Source organism: Petaurus breviceps, unplaced genomic scaffold (genome assembly GCF_028583685.1).
Source record: "Petaurus breviceps papuanus isolate PSGF00001 unplaced genomic scaffold, PetGlider_PUasm1.0 188, whole genome shotgun sequence".
NCBI classification, from domain to species: domain Eukaryota; kingdom Metazoa; phylum Chordata; class Mammalia; order Diprotodontia; family Petauridae; genus Petaurus; species Petaurus breviceps.
Window position 1 is genome coordinate 30343335 of NW_027185804.1, and position 20960 is coordinate 30364294.

The 20960-nt window shown below is 40.9% G+C and overlaps 1 protein-coding gene across 1 annotated transcript in view; it reads right to left on the reverse strand.

Moving 5' to 3' along the window:
- LRRC4C (leucine rich repeat containing 4C) overlaps positions 1–20954 on the reverse strand; it is a 213901-nt gene extending 192947 nt beyond the window's left edge. Inside the window, exon 1 of the mRNA XM_069091449.1 lies at positions 19869–20954. The gene's annotated coding sequence lies outside the window, so the exon portion shown is untranslated. The remainder of the gene's footprint in view (positions 1–19868) is intronic.
- Positions 20955–20960: the final 6 nt, after the last annotated feature.

Genomic DNA, 20960 nt, shown 5'->3' on the forward strand with positions numbered 1-20960 from the left:
TTATGGCCATTTGCCCAGTAATCACCAAAGAGCTGTGGGATTGGGGGTTTCCATTTTTTTTAACTCAGTTTATCTCATCCTTCTTATGAAAATGAGCCACTGGGAAAAGAGATACTTAGTCAGTCTATGACATGAGGGCAAGTCCAAGTAACAGTCCACCACTCAGGTCTCTTGCCTATGCAAATCAGCTACTCAAAATTGGACAGAGTCTCTGACCAGGTGCCAAAGTAACACGTTCTTATAAAGCATTTATGGGTCACAGTGTAAACAGGTTGTTGGAGATGATCTTCATTGTCTAGCACTTTTTTTTTAGAGGTTTAATCACTTGCACTTTCTCATTGGATCCTCACAAGGACTCTGCGAATTAGGTGCTATTATTATCCTCTTTTACAGAAAAGGAAACTGAGGCACAGAGAGGTTAAGGCACTCTGCCTTGGGTTATTCAGCATTGGAGTCAGAAAGGCCCTGGGTTCAAGATCTGCCTCTGACTCATACTGGCTGTGTAATCTTGGGTAACCTCTCAATGCCTCAGTCAACTCTCTAAGATAATAGATGTTATTGGATGGAGTTTTAATAACAGGATTGCATCAATCAATTAATAAACACATCAATAAAAAGATAAATATGGGTAGCTAGGGGGCGCAGTGAGTAGAGCACCAGCCCTGGAGTCAGGAGGACCTGGATCTTGCCTCAGACACTTCACACACACACACACACACACACACACACTAGCTGTGTGACTTTGGGCAAGTCATTTAACCCCAACTGCCCTACCCTCCCCCCTCCAAAAAGCAAAAAAAAATAAAATAAAATGTAAAAAGATAAATTAATCAAACTGGCTCAGAAAGACACAAATGACAGATCTCAACAGGAACCTAGAATCCTTAGAGAAAGACCTTGGAATCCAGTCAAATAAATTCCTATTACACCCAACCTGGGCTGTTATTTATTGCCATTCATACTGGGCCTGCCTCCATAACCTCATCCTTTTCTCCTCTTATCTCCCCACAGATAGGGCCTAGTTTTGACAGGGAATTTGTCATATCTTTCTGGAAAAGTCAAAACAAAACTTCTTCAGCAAATGGAAATGTGAAAAATACCTGCTTTGATAGTTACCCTGTTAAGCCAAATGTTTGGAAGTCCATTCTGTTTTTGTTTCCCTTCTGAGGTAGATTTGATTACAAAGACCTTACTTAGCCAAAGAAAAATCCTTGTCCCCAACTCAGAGAGAGAAGGACAAAAGTGGCTGACATTTCTGGAAGACTGAAGAGCCTGGGGCAACCCTATAGGATCCTTAGAACTGGTGGGAAGAAGAAGACTGCCTAAACTTTGCTTTTTTTCAGAATGATCCCTTAGTGACTAAGAATATGGATCTTAAACCCACTGATGTTTTCCAACAGCAAGGATTTAATTTTTCATTTTGAATCCATCCTCCTGTGGGCCTAGCAATTAATTACTTCTCCCAGCATGTCAGGCCTATGGGAGAGGTGTGGTAGACAGAGCATGGCATCTGGATGGCAGAAGATCTGGGTAAACAGTTCTACTACTTGTTTGGGTGACCCTTAAACAAGCCACTTAACCTCACTTTCTTCATATAGAAAACTGGGAAGCAGGGAGAGGCAACATGCAAATATGAATACAAATTAGGGGAATGATCCCAGCAGTATTGCTACATGTTTATACTGAGGGTCAGAATGGTATAGTGCATAGGGTGATGAAGTGAAGGCAAGAATACCCGGGTTTAAATCCTTCTCAGATACCAGTCCTTAGATCCAAGGCATGTCCCTAAATCTGTCCCTAAATCTGCTACAGTTTTATCCCTAACATGATAGGGCTGAATGATATCAATAATGTCAAGCTTAAGCCAAAATGGATCCCTGCCATAATCACATTGACTTAGAAAATGAAAAAAAAAATAGTTTTTATTTATTTCGTTCAACATTTACATTTTAATGTGGTTCAGGCTGCACTTGGGAGCTTCTCAGGATGCAAGTTTGATACTTCTGCATTCGATGAGGTAGTTTCCAACTCTCAAATTGTGTGATTCTGTGAAAACTGAAAGTTTCCGGGCCTAGAGAGTAGAGGATGAACATTTCTCCCTAGCTGTTGGATTTCAAATCCTATATAGGTAAGATTCTAAACTGCAGTGACATTATTTTTATAAGACCAGTGATGATGGATCAGACAAGGTCAGAAGTTGAACAAGTTTCTTTGCTTTTTTTTTTTTTAATCATACAGGCAAATCCTAGACATTAGAAGGTTGCCCTCAAACAGTGTCATTTTGGGGAAACATTATGGAAACCCAAACAAGCAGAATCACTGTTTTGAATCACTCCCACTCTTCTTTACCCAATTTGGGGTTTTCTGGTCAAAGATACTGGAGTGGTTTGCATTTCCTTCTCCAGTTCACTTTACAGATGAGGAAACTGAGGCAAACGGGGTCAAGCAACTTCCTTCAGGGTCACACAGCCATTGAATATCTGAGACTGAATTTGAACTCAGGAAGATCAATGTTCCTGATTCCAGGCATGACGCTCAATGCAATATGGCATCACCTAGCTCCTTCAAACTGACAATATTTGACTCTCTTTCCTACTACGTTGCCTCTAGTTTTATCCTTTGCTGACAAGAATAAGTTAAATGCTCATCCAAAAATCAGCTCTTCAAACACATAGATATGAATCATGTCCTGCCCCACCTACAGGCTTCTCTTTTCAGGTTAACTGTCCCAGTCCTTTGTATGATATGGCCTCCAGAACCCTCAGAGTACTAACCACTCCCCTGATATACTCCACTTTGCCAGTGATTCCTCTCCAATATGTGTCCTGTTCAGGGAAGAACACAGGAGCCCGCCATCTCTCTTATTCTGGGAAAGAGGAAGGGAACAAGCTTTTACCAAGCACCTACAAGGTGCCAGGTTATATACTAAGTCCTTTAAAAATATTATCTCCATGGGGAGGCCAGGTGGCTCAGCGAGTAAGAGTACTGGCTCCAGTGTCGGGATGACCTGGGGATCAAATACAGGCTCAGATACTCAGCACCACACCCAGAAATAACTGGCCGTGTAACCTTGAGCAAGTTACTTAACCCCGATTGCTTTAAAAAATAAAAAAAATATATTATTTCCTTCGATCTTTACAACCCTAAGAGGTAGGTGCTATCATCACCCCCATTTGACAGCTGAAGAAACTGAGGGAGAGAGAAGTTAAATGACCCGTCCAGGGTCATATCACTGACAGGCATCAGAGCCCACATTTGAACTCAAGTCTTCCTAACATCAAGACCAGTGCTCCATTCACTGTGTCTCCTGGGTGCCATGTGGATAATGACCCGGACCCAGAAACAAACAGAACGTCACAATGTCAGCTTATAAAAATGCAGCCCAACTTGTGTTGGATTTAACATCACAGACTCGACTCGACGTTTTGCTAACACTCCACGAAAACCTGCAGGCTTTTTTCACATGAACTTTTAGGAACCATGCCTACCTCATCCTACCCTGTGCAACTCTTGCTGTTCATACTGAATCTTCCAAATAAACACGCTTCAACTCTTTGTAAAATACTGAATCACTCCTCCATAGACAAGACTTTAAACCACAGTGATTTGTCTTTTTAATAAGACCAAAGGTACAAAAGAGAACTTGGTTAGAGGATGAGCAAAGTCTATTACAGCTTTTCACTACTATGTCCAAGGTGACAGATGTAATGAGGCTGAGTTCAATGTTGAACCCAGATGGCTCCAAATTCAGTGTTCTTTCCATTACACCGTGCTTTATTTATGCTGGGAAGGCTACTGGACCTGAATCTGAATCCTACCTTTGAGAATCACTATATGAATGTGGGCAAGTCACTTAATTACTTCAGTTTCCTTATCTACAAAATGGGTGAGATTATACACTTTATTTAACAGAATTAAAAACTGTATCAAAGGGGAGGCCAGGTGGCTCAGCGAGTAAGAGCACCGGCTCCAGAGTCGGGATGACCTGGATCAAATCTGGGCTCAGATACTCAGCACCACACCCAGAAATAACTGGCCGTGTAACCTTGAGCAAGTTACTTAACCCCAATTGCTTAAAAAAAAAACTGTATCAAAAAAGTAGTTCCTCAACCCCAATGTACTATATAAATTCACTACATAAAAGTATGATATAAATGTGAGTTGTTAGGTTAGTAACATTGGTAAGGATAATAATATAGACCAATAATATATGACCCCCATCACCCTGTTTTTCTCAGGATCCTGGTTTAGAAACTGTAAAGTATTCAATACAATGTTTAGCACATATATTAAGTCTATAAATGATTTTTATATACACATATATGTACATGTATGCATACACATCTTACTTATTTTCATTATTAACCTTAGAGCAAGAGTGTTCTCGTAAACACCTTAAGAACTGACTCTCCAAAAAAAAAAAAAGTGTGTGCCAGACAAACATTTTCCTTATTAACATTTACTCACTTCTAGACAATCAACAGAACAATAAATCAAACTGATTTGAGGACCTGAGAAGTGTACGAGCTCACACTGAACATTTAACGATCAGGTCTTTTTCTGAGCTGGATTTATTACATCTCTGTTTTAGAGACATTCTGGTCCAACCTTCTCACTTTAGAAAGGAAGAAACTGGGATTCAGAAAATTCAGTCATTAGCCCAGGGGCACAGAGCTGGTCTAACAGCTAGAATTTGAACTTGAACTCAGGGGTGACTCCAAATCCAGTGCTCTCTTCATCATTTTCACCTAATTAATGACATGTAGTCTTAGGAATATATGGTGTTAAGTTTTGCAAAATATGATCAATCCTCATGAAGGGAGAAATAGTGAGACCTTATCTAAAAGATACATGGGAACATACAGCAGGGCAGGAAGGAAACTTAGAAGCCACTGACACCAATCCTTCTATTTGATAGTTGACCAAAATACCATTCAGAGATATAACCCTAGTGTCAGAGCTTGTAAGTATCTCTAGTGGGAAGTCGACAGAAGAGAGGACTATTCCTATGGGTAAAAATAATGAAAACAATAATAGCAATTATAATTGGTGGTGAGAAGGAAGGTGACAATGGATCCCATTTCTATACTGCTTTATGGTTTACAAAGAGCTTCCAATTTAATTCGACAAGAATTTAATGAGAATTAGTATACGTTAAACACTATGCTAGACACTCAGGATTACATATATAGTATACAAATATATATTATATACACATTATAATACACATATATGTGCATATATATGCATGCACATATAAATACATGTTTATATGTGTATGTGTGTGTATAATTTTTTGTTCAGTCATTTTCAGTTGTGTCCCACACTTTGGGGTTTTCTTGGCAAAGACACTAGAGTGGTTTGTGATTTCCTTCTTCAGATTATTTTTACAGATGAGGAAAGTGAGACAAACAGGATTAAGTGACTTGCCCAGGGTCATACAACTAGCAAATGTCTAAGACCATATTTGAACTCAGGAAGATGAGTTTTCTTGACTCTAGGCCTGGCACTCGGTCTACTGCGCCACATAGCTGCCCATATATGCACAAATATATACATAAAACAACCTCCATCCATCCATCCATACACACACACACACACACACACACACAATCCTGGTGTTCATTGATGTAATACTCTAGATTGTAAGCTTCTGTAGAGTTTTGTTTGTTTTTTATTTGTATCCTTAGCATTTTGCAGTTTATGGCACTTAAGAGGTGCTTATTTAAAAAAAAATGCTTGTTGACTGAATGAGACTAGAGGAACAGTATGTACTTAGATATTAATATATTTGTGTGTTTATAAATACACATATCATACACATGTGTATATGTGTATAATATATACTGTATTTGTTTATTGTTTTTGGAGGGCAATTGGGGTTAAGTGACTTGCCCAAGGTCACACGGCTAGTTTTTGTGTTAAGTGTCTGAGGCCGGATTATATACTGTATTTATATATGCACATATACATACGTACACATACATACATATAGACATGTCTATCAATGTTGTGATTGCTGAATCTCTTCTCCTTCTGCATTTGTACCCTGAAATATGTGGTGCCGTGCACCTGTCTCTCCCTTGCCACCTGTGATGTACACCATGTTAACAGGTCTGTGTCCACTTCCTATCTCACTTCATCCCCCAAGCCCACCTCCACATGGCAGCAGATAGCCAGCTCCTTGCAAGCAAAGGTTTTAATATTTTTGTCTTCCAGTGTCTACTCGTGTCTTGTAGGTCATGTGAGCTTTGGGACTCTCCATCGAATTTTTTTACTCCATTTTACATTTAAGGAAACTGAGGCTCCTCGGCAGTAGCAGGACTTGCTCATAGCCAGACTGGTAGCATCCATATGCTGCTGCCAGATCCAATGTTCTATGCACAGCATTGTCTCGCAGATAGCACAGGTTTCTGCTGATTACACATTCTGCCCTGACTCAGTAATTACAGAGCAAACTCCAGGGACTGATGAAGCAAGCTCAGAGGACCGAAATAGTTTGCCAACTGCACTAGCTGCCTGGGCCAAGTGAGGGTCTGGGCATGTATATGGGGCCACACAGACAATAGAGCCTGTGCTCTCCTGTAGGGACCCGACACACATTATAAATGGTGCAGTTAAAGTGCCCTAATATTACTCTCCCCAAAGCACCTAGGAAGGATGCCCCTGCTCAGTCAGAGGTGGCCTGAAAGGCCAAGCAAAGCCCCTTACAATGAACAGTAGACAACAGACCAACAGACAGAGCTAAATGCCTTCATACAGATATAGCCTTTGTTCCTTCCTTGGCTGGAGTGAATAGCAGCAGGGTTGGGCTTGAAGTGATGGTCCTGTGCGGGAAAGCACTTTGGCACATGCCGGGTGATGTGAAAGGCTCTAATGAGACCCATTTCACAATTCATTGGTCTTGTGCATTAAGCAGGCAAAGATTTCTCTAGGAGACTTTTTTCTGCAATTTATCCTGCAGTCCAGGTCATTCCATGGGTAAGCAAATGGGGTGCCACCAAAGCTTTCCTTCCCCTTGCTTTAAAATGAAATGAAACGAGAAACACAGCACCACACAACAGTACATGGTACAATAGGTATTGGGGCAGAAGGGCTGAGAAGAGACAGTTGGCAAATGAGACCCACCAGCTTCTTGGGACTCTCCAGCAGACCTTGATGAGGGCTTTGGGCTTGTGAATCCTTCCAGGGCTTCCCAGAGTGGAAGCTTTTCTACCCCCATTCATTGTTCTTTCTAATTGTCAGAGACTGCAGCACTACAATTGCCTGAAGCCATGCAATTAACAGAGCCCCTCAGCTCCAATCCTAGGAATATGCTCAGTGTCCCACCAACAAGGAATAAGCCTCATACTCTGCCTCCATCCACAGGCTTTACCTGTCTAAGCAGACAGGAGGTGGGGTGGCAAGCAGAGGCCAGGAGAGAAGGCCATGTGGAACTGAAAGGAGTCACTGATGGAGAAGTTTCATAGCAATGTGTGTTTGGGCAGAGGAAAACACAGGGGAAGGAAAGAAAGAAAGAGCAAAGAAGGGAGGGAAGGAAGGCTGCAGGAAGGGAGAAAGGGAAGGAGGGAGAAAGGAGAGGAAAGATAAAGGGGAGCAGAGGGGAAGGGAGGAGAGAGAAGAGATGGGGAGAGAGAGAGAGAAAAAGGAGAACTGCTCAGGGAAACTGAAAGACATGGAACTTGTGGCCAGAGCCATTGCCATGGCAACCCTCAAACAATAGAGAGAAAGCCTTCATAGTTCCACAGCCGCTTCCTTGAATACCCCTAGGCACATGTTAACTCTTTGGCTTGTCTCTTTAGTAAAGGAAGGGAAAAGAAGTGTCTGTAAAGGGGGAAAGGAAAGAAAGTAAAGGAAAACGGATTGTTTTGGTCACCCATCAGAATCTGTTTAAATCAATTAAATCCCTTTTTAAAAACTACCCTTAGAATTATAACATATTAGAACTAGAAATGACCTTAAAACATCATAGAATGTCAGAGGTAGTAAGTATCTTTGAGCACAGAATGCTAGAGACAGAAGGCACCTCAGAACACAGAACATAGGCTCTTGCTGCTAGAAAGGACTTACAAATCCTAAAATAGCCTTAAAAATACTACAAGCCTCTTTGAAAGTGAATAATATATTTTAATCTTGTCCATTCTCTAGGCCCAGGACCTGGATGGATTCAAACCCATGCTACTGTTGTTTTCACTACCTTTTCCTCCCCCTTCATCATCATTGCCATCATCATGTGCATCATCATGTCTTTCAAGAACCCCTGCCTGTGAAATGTGGCACCTCTGAGAACATCTGAGATTCCACCACGAGATTCCAGAAAAGATACAGGACTTAAATTTGGCCAAAATCTAGGACCATCAGCTTAGAACTAGAAGGGCCCACAAAGGCCGACTGCTCCAACTCCCTCATTTTACAGGCTGAAGTCCAGAGCATTTAATTAAGAATCTTGTTCAAGGTAAAATAAATGGTAAGGAACATGACCCTGATTAGAACCAAAGTCCTCAGACTCTAAACACATCTCCCTTTCCACTAAACCACACTGCCTTCTATCTGTATCTGTAGAAAGATACCTGGCCTAGATCCCTAAAATCTCACTGATCCAACATCTCCCATATTTATCTTACTATCGTGATGGGTGGTACAAGTATTCCATCTTCCAGAGAGATGAGATGGCTTGCTTATGGAAGTTAAGTAAAAGGCAGGTTCCATATTTGAATTTAGGTGTCCAGATTCTAAATCTAGTGCACAAAGAAAACACCATATACCAGGGAAAAAAATTTGTGGTTTGGCGATACTCATTCCACAATTAAATACAAATAAAAAGAGTAAATAAATAAATAACAAGAAATTATATAAATAATGAATAGACAAACAAATAAATAAAAGGGGAAATAAAAAGAGGACCCCACAAAGACAAAAGAAAAAACCAAAAACCTTCCAATGGACAATCCAACCACAGAATGCCTCTTTGACATCTGATGTAGAAAGAACAGCCCGAAGACCCAATTATGTGTTCTTTGGCTGTAGCTTTTACCAAGCGATTTTTGTCCATTTTGTTTTGTTTTGTTTTTGCTCTTACTTTTCTGCCATAAGATTCCACAGTTTCAAAAATAACTTTGTGAGAAACAATCAACTGATCAGCAAATAAGCAATTATCAGGCACTATGTGTCAGAGGTTATGTACGCAGTATGTAAGTATACAGTGTGAGAGCACACATATACACATAAACACACACTGTCCTGAGGGTTCCTACTGTCTCCTTCCTATGAGAGTCAGAGAGTTGGATTACGTGAAAAATCACCGCCTCCTACCTTCTTCCCAAAATGTTCATTTAACCAGGCTTTCAAACTAGAAAAACATTTTCTATTTCAATTTTTCTTAACTAAGCCAATGTCCACCTTAGATCATGACTCACCCCTAAAACCATTTGTCTTTGGTAACAGAATGAGACATATTCATTAGCCCACACACATAAAACCGGAAAACAACAACATTATTAAACAGTGTTTGTCAAACCCATCCACCAAAAAGGAAGCAAATAATTCACTGGCATTTGAGAGAAACATCAAAGGTTATGGAAGGGAGTTCAATAAGGCCAAATTATCAGTACACTGTCATTAAAAACAAAACAAAAGCAAAAAATAAAAATAATAGTCAGTCTTGTTCTTTACTACAAATGGAATGTGAGTGTCCTTTATTTTCAATAATACTTTCACGTCTTTCATTCATGGAATAGGTAATAGTCTTCTAGAAATTCTCTGAGTCTGGCCCAACATTTCATTCACTCATTCACTAATCATTCTTTACTACAAATGTAACCTGAGTGCCCTTTATTTTCCTAACACTTTCATGTCTTTCATTCATGGAGTAGGTAATATTGTTCTAAAAATTCTCTTCGACTCTGTCCTAACATCTCACTCCAGGGTATGTTGGTGAATGTTTAACAACTGGTTCTCCAGCAGCATTAAAACAAACAAACAGACAAACAAGTAAGTATATACAACACTTTAAAGTTTAACTTGTATTATTAACAATTTTCTTCCTCACTTTCTTCAGTCTAGAAAACCAATAAAATAAAAAATCAAGCCCTGATTTGTAGCATTTGCTGATTTTCAAAGTGTCAATGCTAACAATGAAAATTTAACAATCTGCTTTTCAGAGTCAGTACATAATGGCAAGTGCACTCCACTGAAATTCTCCCTTCATTAAACTGATCATTCCAGAAGATAAATGTTAATTCTACACTTCTATATCTGTTTGTTAACTTGCAGAAACAGTGGGATTTAAACAGTGAGAAACAGAAACTGGCCTCGGATTTAAAATTGAATGTAGCTCAACACCTAGTACCTATATTTATTATTCCTTAAAGAAAACACTTATACCATTTGTTAAATGTGGCTAATACTTCCACGGTGACCACAGACAAATTATTCAACTTTTCTCAGTATTCTTGTGTAAAATGTGGATGGTGATGATGATGATGGTGATGATAATTCCTAATTTTTGACAAGTCAAAGAACCCCAGAATTTCAAGTTAGAAGGGACTGAGACCAACTCTGAGCAAGATTCTTCCAAAATATCTGTGACTAGCAGTCATCCAGACTTGACTTGAAGAAGGAACTCAAGTAATAGGAAATACCCTACCTCCCCCAAAGGAGCCCAGCTAAACATCTAATTTCTTTTAATCAATCTTTATATGAACATGACACCCTTCACCAACTTGGCTCTCCTCTTTTCAACTCTCTTCAGCTTTCCAATAGCCTTCCGAAATGGTACCCAAAACAAGATATGATACTCCATACGTGATCGATCCATGACAGAGGACAATGGGACAACCTTCTTCCTACTTCTAAATATTTTGTTTCTCTTAAGAACCTTCTCTATGATGGTCATAGCTTTCTTGGCTGTCACATTGCATTGCTGACTAATGCTGAGCTTAAAATCCACAAAATATTCCAATTTTTTTTTTCACATGAACTGCTATCTAATCATGCCACACTTATCTTCCAGTGAGAAGTTGATTTTTTATGTTGTAATACAAGTATAAGACTTTATATATCTTCATTAAATTTCATCTTACTTGATGTGGCACAATTTTCTAGGCTGTCAAGACCTTACTGAATCCTGATTGTTATTTAGTGTGTTGTCTAACTCTCCCAGCTTGGTTCTTATTTAGTGTGTTGTCTATCTCTCCCAGCTTGATGTCTTCTGAAAATTTTGTGAATATTTGATTTAAAAATTCAGCTAAGTCTTTAAAAAACAAAGCAAACAACAACAGAAGACTAACCGCTATGGGGACAGGCACAAAAAATCCCTAGGATACTTCACTGGAAAATTCATTTCAATCTGATGTCAAACCATTGAGGACTACTCATTGGGTTCACCTAAAAACTATCTACCCTAGTTGTACTGTCATCGAGTATGATTTGGTCTATCTTTTCTCCACACATAGCATGAGATATTTATCACATACTTTGTTCATATTTACATAAGGCATATTCATCCCATGACCATAACTGCTAGTATTAGTGACCCAATTAAAAAAAAAGAGAGAGACATTATAATTCTATTGCCCCACTGTTAGCCTTCCCATATGTAACATGGAGAGAAGTCTACCTAATCAGCCTACTTTTTGGAGTCATGGGGAAAATGTTCTGTCAGTCTTAAAGTAAGCTTATATATTAAGCATCTGAAGTCTCTCTCTTTTTTTTTCTGTATTCTCTGCTGAAAGAAAACCTTGTTGGGAGGTTCCTGTTAATTGAGCACTAGCTATTCAATACAGAAAGCAGTTATTAATTGCCTACTCTATACAGGCACTGTGCTCAGTCCTGGAAATAAACCAAAGACAAACAGGCCTTTGCCCTTAGGTTCTAATGGAGACATACATACAAGTAAAGTGTATGCTTGGGGGTGCATTGGAATGAGGAGGGAAAGGGTGATATCCTGAAGGACCTCTTATAGGGGATGGAAGCACTTCCTTGAGGAAGGTTAGGGATTCCAAGAGTCAGGGATGGGGAGGATGGAAACCCATCACAGGAATGGGGGGACAGAATGTCCAAAATTCCAAAGGCTGAGTTCTCTAAAGCCTGGTTCAGAGTGTCTCTTCATCAGGCCATGCCTGCCAGATTTAAGGAACTGTTAAGGAAGCTTTTATGGCGAAGAAAGGATAAAGCAACAGCAGGCAAGAGTCAGGTCTAGCTAATGGGTTAATCAGAGGTAACATAGGCATATCCCCCATTTATCATGACAGCTATCCAGACAGGATATTCCCATAAAGTGCCCCATCTGCCCTTCAAGCTATTGTCTTTATGCTCAAGGTAAATGTTTTCTCTGCCATCTTTGTGTGGATGACTAAGAACTCAAACAAAACTAAATCCAGGAGATAACAAAGAAAAACAGTTCAGCAAACCTACCTAATGTAGCAACCATGGCCAGCGACATGTGCACCATCCATAGATGTATCATGGTAAGGGGGAAGGAGTACTGCATGGGCAGTCAGAAAACCTGTGTTTAAATCTTACCCCCATCACTTACTACCTACCTGCGTGATCCTGGACAAGGTATTTGTTGTTACTTGGCCTCAGTTTCCCCATCTTCAAAATGAACGGTTTCCATTAGAAGGCTATCAAGGTCATTTCTGTGATGCTATGATCCATACCTATTATCCTGCAGTTCTCCAAGCAAAGGACACAGTTGTATTTCCTCATTTCTCCTCTGCTGGCAGTGCTGGAGACTTGTGTTCCATGGTATCCCTGTCTATTTTGCAGTATACTTCTTATTTACATTATTGAATTCATTGGGTATATTTTTCTGGTTCTGCTTATTTTGCTCTACATCAATGCTTAACTCTTCCCATGCTTCTTATATTCATTATTTCTTATGGTAGAATAATATTCCATTAAATGACAAAATTTTTTATGCATCCCCCTAATTAGTATTAATTTTATGTCTTTTTTCTACCAGGAATACTATTAATATTTTCATATTTCTTCCTGTCTTTGACCATCTTAGGTTATATCAATCAATCAACATACATTTCTTAAGCAGTTACTATAGAGACTAGAACTATTAAGCAGTGTTAGGCATAAAGGAGAGGAAGGTAGAAATCGAATGGCTCCACAGTTCCTGCTCTCAAGGAGCCTATATTCTGTAGGAAATCATTCTTACTTATATAATTTTATAATTTATATTATTTTTATATACCCAGGAATGAGATTCATGAGTCAAAGGGTATAAATAGTTTTAATTCATATTTCTAAATAGTCTTCAGAAATCCACATGGCCTCAACCTGGATCTTCAATCCTTTAATTAGACCAAACTCTAGCTGCAAAGAAAATAGAATAATGTCTATTCCCTTTGATACTCATCATGGGGTAAATATAACCCTGGTTTCTCAGAGGCACGGTATATCAGAGAGCAACCTACAACTGGCATAAAAAAAAATCCACCCATTCAGGAACAAATTGACCAAAAATCTCCTCTCCAACATCCTTGACAAGCTGCTCTTTGAGTCGCCCACCACCTCTGAAGGCAGGCCAATCTGCTTTGGGATAGATCTCACTGGAGAGAAAGTATTCCTTATATCATTACATATGTTCCTTATATCCTTATATAAGCCTAAATTGGCCTCTTTGCAACTTTTTCCCATTATCCCTTGTTCTGCCCTCTGGGGATAAGCACAAGAAAGCTTCAAGGTAACTATTGCAGTACAGTATAAGCTTGGTTGAGTCTTAATAAGCTGAAAAGTTTTCTAGGATAGGCCTATTGATGAACTGTATGTCTGTGGACTAAGGGCCAGTCTAGGTAAATTTCAAGGAGGTCCATCTTCAGAGGGTTGGTCATCACTATTGGTGTTGTTGTTATGCAAGAGAACTCAAGAAATCACTTAAAATAACTTTATTTCAATAAACTCTTCTAATCTTTGCAAAGTACTTGGCATGACATCATCTCATTGCCTACTGAGATGACTGCTTAGATGTCATAGTTGAGGGAGATTCCTTTTGATATGGATGAGACTAGATGGGTGCTTTAGTTCCTAAGTCTGTGATTTTCCTATTTTACAGATAAGAAAACTGAGGTACAGGTAGATTAAGTGATTTGGCCAAAGTCACACAACTAGCATGAGTCAGAGATAAAATTGGACCCCCAGTTTTCCTGGCTTTGAGTCTAAAACAATATCCATTTATATTTGTATTTTTAACCTACAGTCCATAAATTGCCATAAATATATACATGCTTACACACACATGTATGTATATACATATATACACATTAATATATACACATATATAAAGCTTCATTTCAATATATTTTCCTTTGTGAAACAAACAAAACATTCAACATTTCCTGCCTCTACACTGGTTCCTCATTCTAATGACACTGGTCTATGCAGCCATCAATAGCAGGGCAGCACTCTTGCTCAGACAAACTGAAGTTAGCCCTGGGTTGGGCCTGCTTTAACCCAAAGTAAACTACAGGAGTGCAGTCCTAGCAGCCAACCATAGACCCATAATGCTATTCAAATCTCTCATATTTCAAGTCTGTTAACAATCGATGATTTGCAATGAGCTTCCTCATAACCAGACTCAGAAGTTTGTGAAATAATAATAATCAATACAGTCTTTCAGAATCTCTCCTTAATGTGGCATGCCCATAACTCCCCCTGCACTGCGTTTACCAAAATGGGGTCAGTATTGTTTGTTTCTATCCCTCCATTAGTCTGGATGACTTTCACTTGCAGGGTTGACTCTGGGTAAAAGCAGCATGAGAAAGTCCAGTGAACATTCTCTCTGCTGTCATCCTGAGCAGGCAGGCCAGGGCAAAAAGAAGTGTCAACATGGATCGTTTTTCTTGACCCTCCAAGGTCGTTGAGCAGGGCTCATGAGACCCTAAAGAGAGAACGATGGCCACAGAGTGCCTGCAGCTGCCTCTCAGGACTCCAGGCTCTGTCTGTGAATAGCAGCTTCTCTCTCTCCAAGAGAAAGTCTTGGAGGGAAAAAAAAATTGCTTTAAAATCATGGTCTTCCTTCAAAAAACATTTCAATAAATGAATGTTGAACTATCCCTAGCTTACAAGACCCTACTGTGGCATTTAAACTCCCTGAGGATTAGGGATAGTTTTATTTTACTCTTTTGATTTGCAGGGGTGTGGAGAGGTAGGGGTGGTCTTCATGTCCCCAGTGACTAGCACACAGCAGAAGTCAATTGAATTCTAAAGAAGATCAAATCAAAGTATTTGAGCTATTGTAGTATAGGAGAACCACATTGTTTTTGAAGTCCTTGGAACTGGGTTTAAATCTTAGTTCTGTTGAGTACTACCTATGTGACCTAAACAGTTCACCTCTCCCTTACGGGACTCATTTCCTTAACTACAAAATGAAGGAGTTGAACTAGAGTTCCCTTTCAGGCCAAAATTGATAATCCCAATTGGCAGTGGGGTGGATAGCCTCTCCAGAGCAGGGGAAACTAAGGCACCAGAATCCAGTAGCAGGTGAAAGAAGGAGATTTTGAATCCAGGTTATATGACTTCAAATTCAATGCTTGTATCATATATAAACACCTTATGTTTATTTATTGCTTTATTGTTTCCAAAGTGATTTATACTACAATATTGGAGATACAACTGGTGGTGAAGTTGATAGAGCATGGGGCCTAGAGTCAGGAAGACCCGAATTCAAATTTGGCCTCAGGTACTTAGGAACTGTGTGATCCTGGCATGTCCCTTAACCTTGTTTGCCTCAGTTTCCTCCTCTATAAAAATGAGTTGTAGAAGGAAATGGCAAACTACCCCGGTATCTTCGCCAGGAAAACCCCAAACAGGGTCTCAAATAGTCAGACAGGACTGAACAACAACTACTACTATATTTAATATATCATTTGATCCCCACAAAAATAGTGCTTTTGGTGCTGTTATTTTCCTCATTTTCCTGATGAGGAAACTGAGGTGGAAAGAGGTTAGATGATTTGCCCAAGGTCATATAACTAGTAAATATCTGAGGTAGGATTTAAACTCTGGTCTTCCTGACTCCAGGTCCAGTATTCTAACCACTATGCTACCTGGCTGTTGGTTTATGTTTTCAGTAGGACACGTAGGGCAACTTGAATAACACGCTGCTGAATTTATCAAGCACAACACCAAAAAGCAAGCTGTTCATATTAGCCTGACATACAATCCTGACTTTCTGTTCTTTGTATATGGAAATGCTGCTTCTATTTGAATGTCAGAGACTGAAAAATGACTGTAAAACATCGAAGATTTATCCTCTGATATTATAACTGAAGAAATGGAACCCCAGAAAAGTTGTGACTTGCCCAAGGTCATAGAAGTGGTGAATGGAAAAGCTGGGATTAGAACCCAGGCTCTATAATGACAAAGTCAGTAGCCCTTCCACTGAACTTAGACAGTTCCTTTAATCCTTGTAACAACCCCTAAGGTAGGAATTAATATGATCTCCATTTTACACTTGAAGAATTTGTGGCTTGGACAGGTAAAGAAACTTGCTCATTCACAAAGCTACTAATGTCTGTACTAAGTGTCTAGGGTAGCATTTGAACCCAGGCCTTCCTGACTTTGAGTTCAGTAATCTATCCATTACTCCACTCTGCCTCACCAGAGGACCAGGCAATATTCTCTTCAAAACTCTTTTAAAATAGAAGGGCTGCATTCTGTTTCCATTAAACAGACTGATGGCATACAGCCACATTAGTGTTCTTTCCCACTAAAACTTCATGAGAGAAAACAAAACAAAACAAACATTTGTCCTGGGATTTATTTCCTGATTTCGCTAAGAACATGTGCCCTGTGTCACAAAATCTTCTTATTTTAACCCAGATTTCATTTAAAGGTCTCACATTTAATAGTCAACCCGTTTTCAACAGGAAGCATCAACATGATTAAAATGTGAGAGCCTGGGGAAGAAATCTATCAACTATGATCCAAGCAGGGGATGCTTATTTCCCATGTATTGCCTCTGTAAGTGTTATTGGAAAAGTCCCTGCCTGGTCATTGCATACCCCATCCCACTCCCCCAGATACAGACACACATGTATACACACACACACTTGTCCACACGTGAGGGATCACTCACATTCCTCCCCTTGCTTCACCCTAAAGTCCTTGGCAATAGCCAAAGAAAATCTGCCTCCAGAAAACTCCCTGCCTTTTCCATAAATCTACGCACTCAAACGTCTTGACTTTCCAGCGCAGGCTTTCCATCCACCATGATAATCAGAGAAGAGGTCACTTATGGCTCTCTGAGTACCAGTCAGGCTCTATACTGATGAGACCCAAGGAGGGACTATGCTTCTGACGACCTCCCCGGTGACTGCTGCTTTTCTGAAATGTGGCGCCAATTTGGGGGCCGTCAAGCCGAAGGAGTTAAACTCCAGACTGTTCTGCGTATCTCTGGCTACTGTACTAGTGAGTGATTCAGTGAAGTGTGAAAATAGTACATCTTTAGATGTACAATCATCTCCAGCTTTCTACATGCTGAAATAGACCACAGATTTCAGCCCACAATTGGGAACAGATTTCAGCTCCCCTCCCCCAACCTCCCAAGCATATGTGGGGGTGGAGGAGCATGCAGGAGGGGAAAGGGTGTGCAGAGCTGGAATGGAAGATGAGCCAGTGAAGAACCCATGATGGGAATTATGTCAAAAAGGCATCGACCTATAGAAGCGCCTCATTGCTGTCTGATTGGCAGAGGCAGGGTTCATAGCAAAGATGGGCTTTGGAAGTATGGTTTAAGGCTGCACAAGTCCAAGAAAAGGCGTGTATATTGATAGACACATATACATATACACACAAATATATATTTTCCAGTCCTCACTTTTAATAAGATGCTTTAGTGGCAGCTTAGCATAAATGGGTCTAATATTGCAAATGTAGCCCCATAGGAAAAATACACAAACTCATTGCAGAGAATTAGGGTAAGACATGCAGAAACCAAAAGGGGGCTTGGGAAAATTGTGTAATGATTTTTCACAGGCTGACAAACTTATTGCCCACTTCTACATCCAACCTGGGTACATATGCCCAGGAAAATACATTAGGAGGGCCTTAGTAGCCAGCCCTTGGCTTGGTCTAGTTGGGTAGCAGAAGACAGATTTTAATAGAAATGGAGTCAAAGAGCAGACCTCACCTTTTACTTGGTGGTGTCACTTTCCATGATCACCTCTCAAATTTAAATCTAGAGACACTTACCCCTTCCTAACATCTGTACAACAGCCAGCACTCATGAGAAGAAACTACACCAGCATAACCCCAAAGCAGCAGGGGGAATACTTCTCCTTCCTGCCCCCCCCCCAATTCCTTCTAAGAAAAGAGTTCATAAAAGGCTCTAGTGGAGATTTATAGTTGAGAGATATTATTAACTGATAACACAAACATATTCAGCACCAAATCCAGCTACATCATCTTTCTGCCCCCTTCCCCCCAAGCCATATTATATGAGAAAGCCCAAACAGGAAAAGAGATGGTGGGGGCGGGGAGGAGCAAGGGTGGGTGTAGGGTGAAGAGTTCTGCTCAAGCTGTCAGGATGTGAGTTCTTGCCATCTTCTGCCAGTCTCATTCCACCATCCCTGTCGCCCAGTACGCTTTAGTCCAAAAGAAGATTCCTGGACTAGGGAGCAGGAGGGCTGGCCATGTGTAACCAGTCTTCTGCCTCTCCTCACCTAACCCTCACTTTCTGCTAGTTCTGAAGCGCTCATCAGTCATTTGACTCATGCTGTTTTCAGCTCTTTACCAAAGATTTCCAGCTTCTGCTGGGAGCCCCAAAGGTAGGAGGTGGAGGTGGGCAGAAAGAGGCTAGGGGGAAAAAAAAATCATAAGCCCACACCTACCAACCAGACCAGCCTGGAGGAGAGGAAGGGGACCCATTTTTCCAGCACTCCTCTGTGCTCTGTAAGGTTCTCCCAGGCCCTGTGCTCTTGCTTCCATTCTTGGAGCCCCCCTCCCCACTCCCAATTCACTGGGGACAAGGAAGTCAATGAGAAGAGCCTGCGCCAATACTCAGATACATTTCTAGCAGAATCGGTCCTAAGTTAGCTACTTATGCTGAAGAACTGTGCTTGCTTCTCAGCAGGCAGGATGTCCAAGTACCAACAAGGCTGCTTATCACATACTGCCCAAGTCATCCACAGCCTCCCACGTCTAGCCAGTTCTCTGAACCAAAGGAATAGTCAGAGAAAGATGGACCTTCCATCCTTTCATTTTCAGCAGCTCTGGTAGGGGCACAGGGAGTCAGAGAACCTATTTCTGGTGTGTATGAGACAGAGGGGGCCCAATGCACTGGACACAAGAAAAAAGGGGGCTGTGCAAAGTACAAACACCTCTTCCCAACAGCATCGTCCCCCCCTCACCCACTCTCCCTTCCCTCCATCCACCCACCAGCCAGAAGCCATCCTTCATCTGTTTGCCTTATTATCATATTTTCATGTTCATACATTCTGCTGATCTGCACTGTAGGGTTGGATAATGAAATCTAAATTGGACCCCTTCGATTTCCAATGGTTAAATATTTGTGCATCTAACTCTCGGGCTGCCATGCAACTTACAGGCGTTCTGGAGGGAGTCAGTCACACGGCAAACCACCCCACACTGCAGGGGCTTGTTCGGAAGCTTTCTTTGCCAGTGTACATTTGCAAAAGGCGTTTGCCCAGAATGCAGACAACCTGCATCGTTCTAGCGACTGGGGCTTTCGTGAGCAGAGCCTGATTTACGGCGGGCTCTGTCACCCATTCCCTCCCCCTCCTGCTGACCACTAGCCAGGTCTTTAAAACCAAAGCAAAGGGGGGCTTCCAAGGGACAAGAGAGCCATAAATCAGCAGGCATTCCCTTCCCCAATAAATAAGCAAAGGATCACTCACTGTATTCAGACCGATCACGGCAACGTCCAGGTGCAAAATCCAGGAGGTTACGAGCAAGAAAAAAAAACACACGATCTTGACACGCAAAAAAAATAAAAGAGAAAAAAAAGGAAAAAATCCAACTGCAATTTTCCATCAATTTTAGTCAACACAGGCAAAGCTCCAACCCTGCCCTGCTGATTTCTCTCCCCCAATCAATGCCTCATTCTGGCACGGTCAACTTTTCTTCTCCGAAATTTCTTTGCAGATGCATTATTTATCTCTTCTCTTCTCGTGGAGAAAAAAAAAAATAAAAGGAAAGAAAAATAAAACCAAACCACCTTTGCACAGCGGGTCTTTACTTTTCTAGAAAAAAAAAAACCCAAAAAGCCAAAAAACCCAAACTTTTCATTCCAAGATTCCTCCTTTCTTGCTTTCCATTTCTTTAATGAAAATACTTTTCTTTTCCGGATCCTCTGTTCTCCATTTTCAATGCCCCCCCCTTCTATGCCCCCCCTTCTGTGTGTGGGGCCGGGGTGTTTATAGTTTATTTTTTATTTAGACTAGAACAACACAATCTTCCTCTGGTCTGAGGTTGGACGGTTTCATCTTAGAATGTTCGCGCTCTCTCTCCTCTCTCTCCCTTTGTACGTATGTAGGGATATATACATTGATTTGTTAAGATCCAGGTCTCACAGGACAATCTTGTTTCCTCCTTCTCCTCTCCTGCACGTTCAATATCTCCAGTACCTTGGTCTCCAGGATAGATCCGTGTCCCGCATCCTTCATTTTTGCAAGACACCCAACCGCCACCGCCACCCAAAAGTCTTCCCTTTACATCGTCGTTTCCTTCCTCTCCTTGCCTCTCCCCCCCGCAATTTTTTTTTTAAAGAGATCAACTCCCCCTACTCCCACTGAGCCCCCTCCCGGCCTGCCCCCTTTCCAAAGATCTGATTAGATTTCCAATCACAACCCAGTGCGCAATTGGATTTCTGATTTCAGCTACCCGGCCATCCACCTTCTTCCCTTCTCCACTCCAAACTCCCCGTTAGATCCTGTCTCTTTCCCTCCACCTCCTCTGCAATTTCATAATCTCACGTTAAATGGAGTGCA